Source organism: Procambarus clarkii, chromosome 17, assembly GCF_040958095.1.
Source record: "Procambarus clarkii isolate CNS0578487 chromosome 17, FALCON_Pclarkii_2.0, whole genome shotgun sequence".
NCBI classification, from domain to species: domain Eukaryota; kingdom Metazoa; phylum Arthropoda; class Malacostraca; order Decapoda; family Cambaridae; genus Procambarus; species Procambarus clarkii.
Window position 1 is genome coordinate 47,815,304 of NC_091166.1, and position 12,594 is coordinate 47,827,897.

The 12,594-nt window shown below is 42.3% G+C and overlaps 1 protein-coding gene across 1 annotated transcript in view; it reads left to right on the forward strand.

The window, feature by feature from the left end:
* The first annotated feature begins 1,273 nt into the window (after window positions 1-1,273).
* The window catches only part of LOC123772475 (ATP-dependent translocase ABCB1), a 62,112-nt gene continuing 50,791 nt past the window's right edge, over window positions 1,274-12,594 (forward strand). Inside the window, exon 1 of the mRNA XM_045765676.2 lies at window positions 1,274-1,429. The gene's annotated coding sequence lies outside the window, so the exon portion shown is untranslated. The remainder of the gene's footprint in view (window positions 1,430-12,594) is intronic.

Sequence of the window (12,594 nt, forward strand, 5' to 3'; positions counted from 1 at the left end):
CTTGTCAGAGGTCTCTCCCCACCCCCATTGTTCCTGAGGATTTTTCCAACTGACTTTTAAATTGAAGTAACGTGTTTGTATTTATGATTTCGTGTGATAGGCTGTTTCATGAGTGTATAACTTGTAGATGGACAAATATTTAACTTCTCTCTTCTACATTACTGCCTGATAAGCTGAAGGAACATAAGAATAAATTAAACTACAAAAGGCCTATTGGCCAATACGAAGCAGCTCCTATATACATTCACTCAAACTCATTCGTATATATATATATAACCTACGGTTGAAACTATCCAGCGATCCTGCGTCTATTATATTTTCCGGCAATTTTCTCCATAAGTCAACCACCCTATTTTTAAAACAATATTTACCCAGGTACTTCCTGAATCTAAACTTATCCAATGTATATCCATTGTTCTGTGTTCTACTTTGTGTTAATATATTTAAAACCTCATATATATATTCCCTTTGTTGTAAGAATAATCACAATAAAACACGTGAATCGGTTATGGGTAAGTATCCATTATACCCACTATACATAGGGTTCATTGTTATAGCCTTTCAACCATTTATATACTATAGTCATGTCACCCCTTCACTCTTCATTTTTCTTAGAGAATAAGTTGAGCTTGTTATTATCTCTTCATAAGGAATGCTAATTCCTGGGATTATGTTTGTCACCCTTGTATGTACGCGTTCGAGTGAACTTAGGTCAATTCTATAGTACAGAAAGCAAAATTGAACTGCATAAATATGGGGTCTAAAAAGGGGGTAGGTACTGGTGAGGGAGGGAGGGGAATTGGAGGGTGCCCTATGTAATGGGGGGGGGGGAACTGGAGGGTGCTATGTACTGGGGAGGGAACTGGGGTGCCCTATGTACTGGGGAAGAAGGGATAAGCAGGGTTCCCCATGTAGGGATAAGCAGGGTTCCCCATAGGGGTCCCTCGATTGTTTCAAGCACGGGTTGGACAAGTATATGAGTGGGATTGGGTGGTTATAGAATAGGAGCTGCCTCGTATGGGCCAATAGGCCTTCTGCAGTTACCTTTGTTCTTATGTTCTTATGTAGTGGGGAGGGAACTGGAGGGTGCTCCATGTATTAGGGAGGTAACAGGAGGGTACTCCAGGCACTGGTGAGGGACGGAGGGAGGGACAGGTGGGACTCCCAGGTACTGGTAAGGAGGGTAGGGAAGGAAAGGGACAGGTGGGACGCCCTGCAGGTACTGGTGAGGAGGGAAGGTGGGGACCCCACTGCCCAGGTACTGTAACAGGTGAAGACCGCGTGTTTCATGGTCAGGGGTCGCTGGCAGTGTGTGTGTGGAAGGCGTCAGTACAGCGCCAGCCGCGCCAGGTGGAGGGGGTGTACGTTCCACGCTCCCTGTGTGCGGTGACTTGTGGCAGCTGCGCTCGATAAGTCTTCCTACCTACAGGTTAGTGCTGCAATAATTTATGATTAAAATGAGACGATTTTGTTAATTTATGTGTTTATTATTTTTATTACCCATAGAAATACCAAGTGGTAATTAACAGACGAATCAGTAGATCTGAACCGTTTACGATAATACTATTGGGTTAACGGTACTTGGCCCTTAATGTGTTGTACCGTTGGTTAAGTAGGTTAAGGTTGTTAAGTTGAATATATAGAGCCGCCTAACGCAACACCATCACTCATATAACTACATATATTTCATATAAAGGAAAAAAATGATTATACATTATAGAGCACTGACAAGGATAACCAAATTAATTCCAACGACATTGGGACCTCGTGTAAGGGAAGACTCGAACTCTGAGAGGGTACCTTCATAGGCCTAATATTAAATGAATAGGGGCTCACCATAGCCCGTGCTACTTGGGACGTTTTGTTCCAGGTAGCGAATCTTAAACAACAATAAATGAATAAAGGGAATTTATGCAAGTTATAATGGAGGTAGTTGGAACACGCCATAGCCCGTAACGATGTCGGTTCATGCAAGAAATATATTTTCAAGAAGATTGAAGCTGTGTATGGTTGTGTGGTGCTAAATGTTAAGGAAGAGAGAGCGGGTGTGGTGAGGGCGGTCATCAGTTTCTTCCGTCACCTGTTCCTGGCTCTCACTCCTGCACCCGTAACCTTAATTCCCAGTGTTTACTCTGGTGTTTTTATATGGGCTTCTTGCATGTTCGCTCTTGTGCTGTCCAGCTGTTGTGTTCACTTTTATGCGGCAAGTTTTGATACGGTCATTTTTTAGGCTTCCTGGGTTGCTGTTATTTCACTTTTAGGCTTCTTGTTTGGGTGTTATTTCACTTTTAGGCTTTTTGTTTGGGTGTTATTTCACTTTTAGGCTTCTTGTTTTGGGTGTTATTTCACTTTTAGGCTTCTTGTTTGGGTGTTATTTCACTTTAGGCTTTTTGTTTGGGTGTTATTTCACTTTTAGGCTTTTTGTTTGGGTGTTATTTTAATTTTAAGCTTTTTGTTTGGGTGTTATTTCACTTTTAGGCTTCTTGTTTGGGTGTTATTTCACTTTTAGGCTTTTTGTTTGGGTGTTATTTTAATTTTAAGCTTTTTGTTTGGGTGTTATTTCACTTTAGGCTTTTTGTTTGGGTGTTATTTCACTTTTAGGCTTTTTGTTTGGGTGTTATTTCACTTTTAGGCTTCTTGTTTGGGTGTTATTTCACTTTTAGGCTTTTTGTTTGGGTGTTATTTCACTTTTAGGCTTCTTGTTTTGGGTGTTATTTCACTTTTAGGCTTCTTGTTTGGGTGTTATTTCACTTTAGGCTTTTTGTTTGGGTGTTATTTCACTTTTAGGCTTTTTGTTTGGGTGTTATTTCACTTTTAGGCTTTTTGTTTGGGTGTTATTTTAATTTTAAGCTTTTTGTTTGGGTGTTATTTCACTTTTAGGCTTCTTGTTTGGGTGTTATTTCACTTTTAGGCTTTTTGTTTGGGTGTTATTTCACTTTTAGGCTTCTTGTTTGGGTGTTATTTCACTTTTAGGCTTTTTGTTTGGGTGTTATTTCACTTTTAGGCTTTTTGTTTGGGTGTTATTTCACTTTTAGGCTTCTTGTTTGGGTGTTATTTCACTTTAGGCTTTTTGTTTGGGTGTTATTTCACTTTTAGGCTTTTTGTTTGGGTGTTATTTCACTTTTAGGCTTTTTGTTTGGGTGTTATTTTAATTTTAAGCTTTTTGTTTGGGTGTTATTTCACTTTTAGGCTTCTTGTTTGGGTGTTATTTCACTTTTAGGCTTTTTGTTTGGGTGTTATTTCACTTTTAGGCTTCTTGTTTGGGTGTTATTTCACTTTTAGGCTTTTTGTTTGGGTGTTATTTCACTTTTAGGCTTTTTGTTTGGGTGTTATTTCACTTTTAGGCTTCTTGTTTGGGTGTTATTTCACTTTAGGCTTTTTGTTTGGGTGTTATTTCACTTTTAGGCTTCTTGTTTGGGTGTTATTTCACTTTTAGGCTTTTTGTTTGGGTGTTATTTCACTTTTAGATTTCCAGTTTTGGTGTGTTCGCGCCTAGGGTTCGATTTTGTTATGTTCACTCTCTGGTATACAGTCTTAAAAGTATGTCGGAAGCCTTGTAAACCACAGGCTTCAAGAATAGATTGAACTAGTCCATGGGTGAGAAGAAGGTTGGATTGGCCTAGTTACAATAGAAGTTAAGAGATACTCATCAATGCTCACCAGTATAATACGATGAGCCAAAGCTTCCTTTAATGAGAATAGATTTAAAGAAACAAAAGGAAATACGAAAAGTATGTGCCATCTGTAATCCTTTTTGCCCTACCGCTCACAAGATGAGTATGAGTTGCACAATAAACTAGCCACCTCCCGCGGCAACAATCTCTAACATCCTATAGGGGTCTAAACAACAATCACATAACTAGCAGATAAAACTCCCCAAAGATGGCTACACACTAGCAACAAACTTAGATATTGCAACTAAATTCAATAGCTTCTTTTCATCAATTGGTGATAACCTTGCCAGAAAAATCCCAGAAACCCAGACACATGTTACTACATATCTCACCGGCAGCTATCCTAACCCTCTACTCCTTTTACCAGTCAGCCCGACAGACATTATATCCATAATTCAATCACTTAAAACCAAAGCTTGGAACATTAATGAAATACCATCTATGATATATAAGAGTAATGCTCCTGTTCTTGCACTCCCCACAGCTCTGCTATTCAACAAATCTCTAGAGTGTCATATTTTTCCTGATATCCTTAAAAAGCAAGAGTGACGCCAGTTCGTAAAGAAGGCGAGACAACTGACATAAACAATTACAGACCAATATCAAATCTACTTATACTTTCAAAATATTTGAAAAACTTATTTACAAACAGCTCTGTTCCTACTTTGTAAAATTCAACATATTATGTCCCTGCAAGTTTGGCTTCCATTCCCTAAAGAGTACCAATAATGCCATTATTAGTCTGCTGAATATAATCTACACAGCCCTTGTCAAAATTGAGTTACCAATTGGTCCCCTTATTGACCTGAGAAAGGTCTTTGATACTGTAAACCATAACTACCTCTTACTTAAACTTCACCACTATGGTATCCGAGGCTCTGGACTATATTCGTTTCTATCTCAGTGACAGACACCAATATGTAGCCATCAAGAGCATAACCTTCCCCACTCTACCATTGACAGTAGGGGGGTGCCACAGGGCAGCATCCCAGGGTCCTGGAGAGGATCTTAATTGGATAAACAAGAAGACATTTCGTGTGGTTACAACGCACTACTCATCTTAGTATACACACACACACCTTACCACTACACTCCTTTTATAAGCCTGTATACAAAGTACATAATTACTCAAGATGCCTCGCCTACCTACCTGGATTGATTGATGAAGATTAAGCCACCCAAAAGGTGGCACGGGCATGAATAGCCCGTAAGTGGTGGCCCTTTGGAGCCATTACCAGTATCAAGAGCTGATACTGGAGATCTGTGGAGGTGCAACTGCACCCTGCGTGACGGGAGATGCCTCGCCTACCTACCTGGGGTTACTGTGGGGGATATGGTGTGATAGACGCGACATAGTCTAGTGTGCCGGCCCTGAAGACCGAGGGAGGATGTTCCCTCACCTGTGTTCAGGCAAGAAACACGGACGGGTTCACTATGGTACGCTCAGTGACATGCAACTTGCTTCTGCCTACTGCCGTTCTTGCGTCATATATCACTGTTACCAATGATGTGAGTCGGATCTTGCATTATATAACTCATAATGACAAGAGTTATATGACACTTGCATCATATAACACAATTATTAATGAGAAAATCAATTGGAACACTGACGTGACTAATTAACGACCAAGGTACGCCTAACGAAACGCTATGCGTGTTAGTGGCTTTGCAAGAATGTAAAAATATCACTAATGTAATCTCACCAACCCATTGTTCCTTGTAAATAAAATATTATTATTATTATTATAAGAAAGGGGTAGATTTCAACGAAGACCTTCCTAGTTTATCCAAAACGTCTACTCCGGTGCGCCATAAGTCTTGTCATGATAATTTGTTTTGCCGGGGAAAGGAAGCCTGTGTATACATATGTTAGGCTGGTGTCGAGCTCTCTACAAGGTCGATCCAACTCCACAACAGTTGTCTAACTCCTGGTTACTTATTTACTGCTTGGTGAACAGAGTCATTAGGTGAAAGGAAACGTGCAAAACCATTTCTCTCCCTACTGGGATTGAGGATTGTGAGACGAAAACGAACCCAGCTGTACAGTACTACTGCCAAGAGTATGTTTCGTTTTACATTGCAATAAATGTTTATGCGAGACCCGTCTAGTCATGTTTGTTTGAAGAGTTGTTAGTCACTTGTTGACCAGACCACACACTAGAAGTTGAAGGAACGACGACGTTTCGGTCCGTCCTGGACCATTCTTGTTAGTCACTTGACACTATCCTGGCACTGGAGCCCAGGATGGTCTTGTCACCCAACGTAGACACCTCCAGTAACCTCAATGTGGGCTGTGTTGACTTTATGCAACAGTAAGCTGGCAGTGATTTATAGTGTTGTCGAATATATTGTTTACTTTTGCTTTCATTTGTTGTATTATTTTAACTAAGTGATGTACTACAACTCTTAGGATTTTATATTTATTCATAGAAACCAGCGAGACAGTATTTTCAACCTAATACATTGTTTGTCACAGTGGTCTGGCAGTGTGGGCATGGCCCGGGGGTCGTGTATCCCCTCCCATCTTATAGTGATGGAAATCCAGCACTGGTCAATCTTTACCAGCTATAAAATAGTCAAATTTTGCTGGGTCTATTACAAACAGAGCTCCTTTGACCACAGGTGCAGTACGTTCAAGATTTGTGAGGCAGATGCGACTCTGAAGAGCCACTTCCAAATAAAATTAGTGGCTGGACCAGGCCAAAACAAACTCTTGGGCTGCCAGAGCCGAAGTCCTAAAGAGACTACAACTAAAAAACATGATTCTTGATAAAGGTGATGATTATCCTCACCCTAACCACACTTGTCCCCCACCTCAGTGATCCAATAGATTTTCTCGTTGATATATATCATGTTAGTGTTTTATTTGTGTATAAAGCTGGAGTGTACTGTTGACGAACTACTTTACCTGCACCAGAGCACATGGGGTTATATGTAAAACTCTGACTGGATTCAATGCATTCCCAGGTTGTATAACTTATATAATAATAATAATAATAATAATAATAATAATTAATAATAATAATAGTTTATTTGCAAAAAGGTATAATAGGTTGGTGAGATTACATAAGATTGGTATTTTTACATTCTTCCAAACCATTTTTTATCATTGTTGCATATGTATATATGCATATGGACTTCATTATTAAATTTCATCTCTTTATTCTGTTCTCTCAGAGAACGGAAGAGGAGACACACATCGTCTAAAAGGACTGTTGGTAAATTTCTCTGTGGTTGCACTTAAAGCAGTTCAACAATAAGAGGCCGCCTCTCCTATTGTTGACGCTCTGACACAACGTCCAACCGTAGTGTTTGGGTCCTCCCGTCCACTCACGCCGTCTCTCTTAATTAATTCTATACATATTCTAAGATTAGTACAAACATCACGTTTGAGGCGTGTTCGTATAGCAGAGTATTAGACACATCTTCCCATTCTATCCTAAAGTGTTGATCGTAGTGTCTTGGGTCTTTTTGTTTAATGTATACAGTTATGGTATGTCAGCATCTCTATTGGTTAGGATATTGTAAGAGGTAGTAGATGTGTAGGTGGGTATGCAGACCATGCTCGACCCCATTCCATCATGAGGGAGGAAGGCGAGAGCGGGGGATGGGGACCTTCAGGGGGGGATGTAGGGAGAGGTGGTGGCGGCGGGCCTTGCGTGTAATATGTCATGATTTCGGAAGTCAAGGGTTATATATGTTGCCAAGCCATCTGTTTCTAACGGGCTATTCATGCCCGTGCCGCCTCTTGGGTGGCTTAATCTTCATCAGTCAATCAATCCATCTGGTTCTGTATATGTGGTATAACTTATAACGATGGTAAGTTAGTTACGTGTAAGTACAGATTTGTGTTGTATAGTAAGTGGCCCGTGTGTTTGTCTTGGCCGCCACGCGCTGGTAATGGGAGGCGCGGCCAGCCACCTGTAGTGTGAGGTCCGGTGAAGCTTTCATCCACTAATTTCATAAGTACGGACGAGCGTAGGACGCCCACGATTGTCAGATGTTTAGTGACCTGTGTGGACACCTTCCCCGGCTTGATTACTTGGTCGCTGCTGTGATTCCATGGCAGCTGGTAGCTCTTGAGGTAGCTCAGCTGGGAATGTTTGTGGCAGATGGTGCTCAAACTGAACACGTTAACTGATAGCTGTGTAGGCTGCGCTGAAGCTGACCATTCTCCGGCCTGGGCCGGCTGACTGGCTCCCATGTCCACCTCAGAAGCACTGACTTAACCAATATTTATACATATTTTCACCTTACTCGGCTCGACTTAAATATGTTTCAGCTTTAAAAAAGACTCATCCATTTATGATTGTTTATCTAATCTACTCAGCTGGGGCACACCCACTCCCCTGTATTATCTATCTGTAGGATATTCCTTGAAAATCTGTTATACACGAAAATGCTCGAAATATTTTCGTTATTCTCTGGTAAGCGGAGAGAATAACGAACACGGGACATTCATTATGCAGCCCATATCAACACTAAGTAACGATGGTTCATCAACACAACGCCTCCCTGGCAGCGGTTCACGTGTATAAGGTCATGTCAATCAATAACTACCTAGGTCTTATGAAGACTTTGTTCTCTGTAATTGTTTTTGCGCTACCGCTCACAGGATGAGTATGGGGTGCATAATACACTACCGATTATACTGTAGTGTGTCCTGGCCACCACAGTATACTGTAATGTATCATGGCCACCAGGCTATATGTAGCCAGCAGAGCATATATAACTAGACCATCAAGGAACAATATATAATATAAACATCTGTAAAAAAAGAAATTCAGTGTTAACACTGCGTTGTGTTGAATTCTTTTAATATCAGAGTTGATATTGCATCTCCAGCGTCCCTGAGAGCGTTATCAGGCCATCTGATAACGCTTGTCTTATCGCACCCCCTGTCATAACCCGTTTCAAGATCAAAGAAAACCTATGTTGTGTTGCTGAATTATGAAATCATTGTGTACTCTGCTAATTGTGCTTGCGTATGTTGAGCTTCGGTTCCTTGTTCCCGCCTCTGGGCTTACAAGCCGCGTTAGTCTGTCATTGCTACAGCTGGAGCTGCGTGTGGAGTCTGCCCTCATTCCATCTCTTTATTCTTTATTCTGACGCTGAAAAACGTTGTATGTATGTATGTATGTATGTATGTATGTATGTATGTATGTATGTATGTATGTATGTATGTATGTATGTATGTATGTATGGGGTTCATTTGGGTATTTACATAGTTCCCACTTGTGTCGCTTTGTTAGTGTAGCTCCCATGGTACCTGTGTCCCCCTTTTTGGTGTATGGCCCTTGGTACACACCATGATGTGACAGTCACCATGATGTGACACCATAATGTGACAGTCACCATAATGTGACAGTCACCATAATGTGACACTCACCATGATGTGACACTCACCATGATGTGACACTCACCATGATGTGACAGTCACCATGATGTGACACCATGATGTGACACCATGATGTGACAGTCACCATGATGTGACAGTCACCATAATGTGACAGTCACCATGATAGTCTGGAGCTAGGCAACTGTCGTGAGTTGCAACTTTAGAGGATGATCAGTACTTGGCCGAGAGTAGATCTAGATGAACCAAAGTACAGGCTTCCTGTTCCCGACAACAGGAATTAGTAAGTTTCTGTGCATATTGCTGTAACTAATTTATCCATCTTACAAGGACTACAAGTACAGAAGGACTTGTAGGAATCCTAAGAAAGAATTCCTTCTAGGAATTTCCTCCTCTTACCTGCTCCTCATCTCACTCTTACCTTATTTAATGCCCGCCGACCATCCAGTGGGTCAGGTAAGTTCACTACGGGCTCACCATAGCCCGTGCTTCTTGCCCCGCTCCTGTGCCAGGTAACTTACGGGCTCACCATAGCCCGTGCTACTTGGAACTTGTTCAGAGTAGCTGAATCTATAACAACAACAACATTCAGAGGGCGCAGAAGCACCGCTCCTGTGCCAGGTAAGTCCACTACGGGCTCACCATAGCCCGTACTATTTGGAACTTTTTGGCTCCCAGTAGCTGAATCTTAAACAACAACAACAACATCCAGAGGCAAACACCAGAGAGTAGCAGAAGGTTCGCCCTCTGTAATATGGTGTCTTCAGGCCACCAAGTTAGAAAGGTTAAATATCCCAAAAGGAATCCACAGGGAAATAGCAGTTCGGTTATATAGACTACGTCTAGGTTACAGATGCAACTGGGAGATTGGTGAACTCAGAGAGAGAGAATGCATCTTCTGCCAAACAATCACAGAAAAGCCACTACGTCACTATCTCCTGGAATGTGAAGCAACCTTAGAAGAGCTTTAAGAGTCCCTGACTCTTGCAGTAACCACCCTGAAGCCATCAACACTGCCACTCTTCTGGTCAAAAAAGGTGTCCAGCAGCTGGACACCCTCATAAATACTGTCAAGCAGTATCCTCCCCCGCGATAGCAGCCTGACGATTAAATACGACCTTATCACACTGAACACTGATACATTTACTGAACAAGAAAATTACCACTTACGGGCTATTCATGCCCGTACTACCTCTTGGGTGGCTTAATCTTTATCAATCAATCCAGAGGTAAGTCGCCGCGACCTTAGACCTGACCAGTTCCCAAGCCTGCCTTCTATAAGCCAGATGCAGACTACGACCGTACCAGCCCTACCAAACAGTGACTCCTCCCAACAGGTCACCCGGCCTCCACACTGGGGACCTAAGGGCCAACCAGCACCCTCACAGTCCCTGGCATCACGTGAGGCATTATCCCTGCTCATATTCTACTAGCGGAAAGGCTTGCCGGATCAGACAATCAACGATTCGTCAAGGAACTCAACGCGCTGTACCTAGCCAACGGCCTGGACTCTATCATCGCCCCGGACACAAGTCTCACGGCCTCCACTACCACTCCGGAGACTACCACCAGGACGACCACGAGGGCTATCTCAACACAGACTCCAGAACCACCCAAGACCCGGGCGGCACAAACTGAGGTATTTCCCTCTCCAGCTCCCAACACTCCTACCGCCACCATCTCAGCAGCCGCACTAGCAGACGTGCTGTCTACAAACACTAACAGCATCACCAACGCTCCTGAAATAGCTTCTACCTTTAATCCACAACACTTGAGCCTACCTCAGGCTGCGAGACGAAAGACAAAACTACCAACTACAGATGTTACGGACTCCTCGGACGAGGACTCCTACATTTTTTTAGTAGGAGCTCCACCACCTCACCACAAATACGACACCTACTCGGTACAAGACCTCCTCATGGAGGCCACCTCACCAAACTCCAACGACAGCACGGCTCAGCCAAAGAAAAAACGGAAGACCTAGAGGTCTACACTAACCCACCAGCTCCATAACTGGAATAGCCAGCCCTCAGAGGCTGAAATCCAAAATCCATTTCCGGGTACTGGAAATGACTCCAAAGAGCCTCCACTTACAGGCTCACCATAGCCAATGCTACTTAGGACTTTTTGTTCCGAGTAGCTGAATCTAAAGCAACAACCACCTCGCTCCCACCACAGTCAACTTGATAATGGTCCAAAACGTCGTCTTCACATCTGCTAGTGTGTGGTTTGGTCATCTGGTGTTGTGTTGTTGTTTAAGATTCAGCTACTAGGAACAAAATCTTCCAAGTAGCACGGGCTATGGTAAGCCCGTAGTGGACTTACCTGGCACAGGAGCGGGGCTGTAACTTGGTTTGGTCATCAAGGATCTCTGTATTTGTAGCCCGCTGCAGAACATGTAATGTGGGAATTGTTGTGGGTAATAGTGGACGCCACTCGACGCGTCCACTCACAGGTAGTGTTTGCTGAAGCACTTTATTGAAGTTAAAAGCGTGCACATGGTATAGATGTTGGCCGGTATGTCCTAAAAATACCTGTGATAAGGAACCATAATATCACCTTATCAGCTGTCACAACTCCTCCTTCAGAGTTGCTGGTGCATCTCTCTCAGCGCTCATGTCAATTGAACGTGTTCTGTAATTATCGTCTCTACAAACATCATTATTATGGCAATAATATAAAAGAATCTTGACTCGTCCATATCGCATGGATTTTAGAATCAAATATTCGGCTTCAGCAGCCACTGTGAGAGGCTACTGTGTTGAGTAGGACTGTGAGGTGCCCCAGCCGCCTTGAGGGATGCTCCGGACGGTGAGATGGGAAGGGATGCTCCAGACTTATGTTCATAAGAACATAAGAATGAAGGTAACTGCAGAAGGCCTATTAGCCCATACGAGGCAGCTCCTATTTATATCCACCCAATCTCATTCATATATATGTCTAACCTACTCTTGAACCAATCCAGGGATTCTACTTCTATTATGTTACACGGTAATTGGTTCCACAAATCAACAACCCTGTTACCGAACCATTATTTACCCAGGTCTTTCCTAAATCTAAACTTATCCAATTTATACCCATTGTTTCGTGTTCTGTTTTGTGTTGATACTCTTAATACCCTTTTGTTTTAATTTTAATACCTAGCTCACTCCCTGTTTAAGCTTTGTCAATCTTTCTCCATATAACAGGTTTCTAATTTGGGGGATCAACTTTGTCATCCTACGCTGGAAGCATTCTAGTGAATTTATATCTATTCTATAGTACGGTGACCAAAACTAAACTGCATAATCTAAATGGGACCTAACCAGAGGAAGATGTAGCTGAAGAACAACACCAAGTATCTTATTACTAGCACTTCGATAAGTAAATCCCGTGACCTATTTGCCTTATTACGAGCACTTTTGCAATTATTTTTTTATTTTAAATTCTTAGTAGTCATAACCCCCAGATCTCTTTCGAAATCCGACTTCGCAATCTCAACACCATCTATCTTGTATCAACATTACTTATCCTCAAAACATTACATTTGTCAGCATTAAACTGCATCTGCAGTTTATCAAGTCG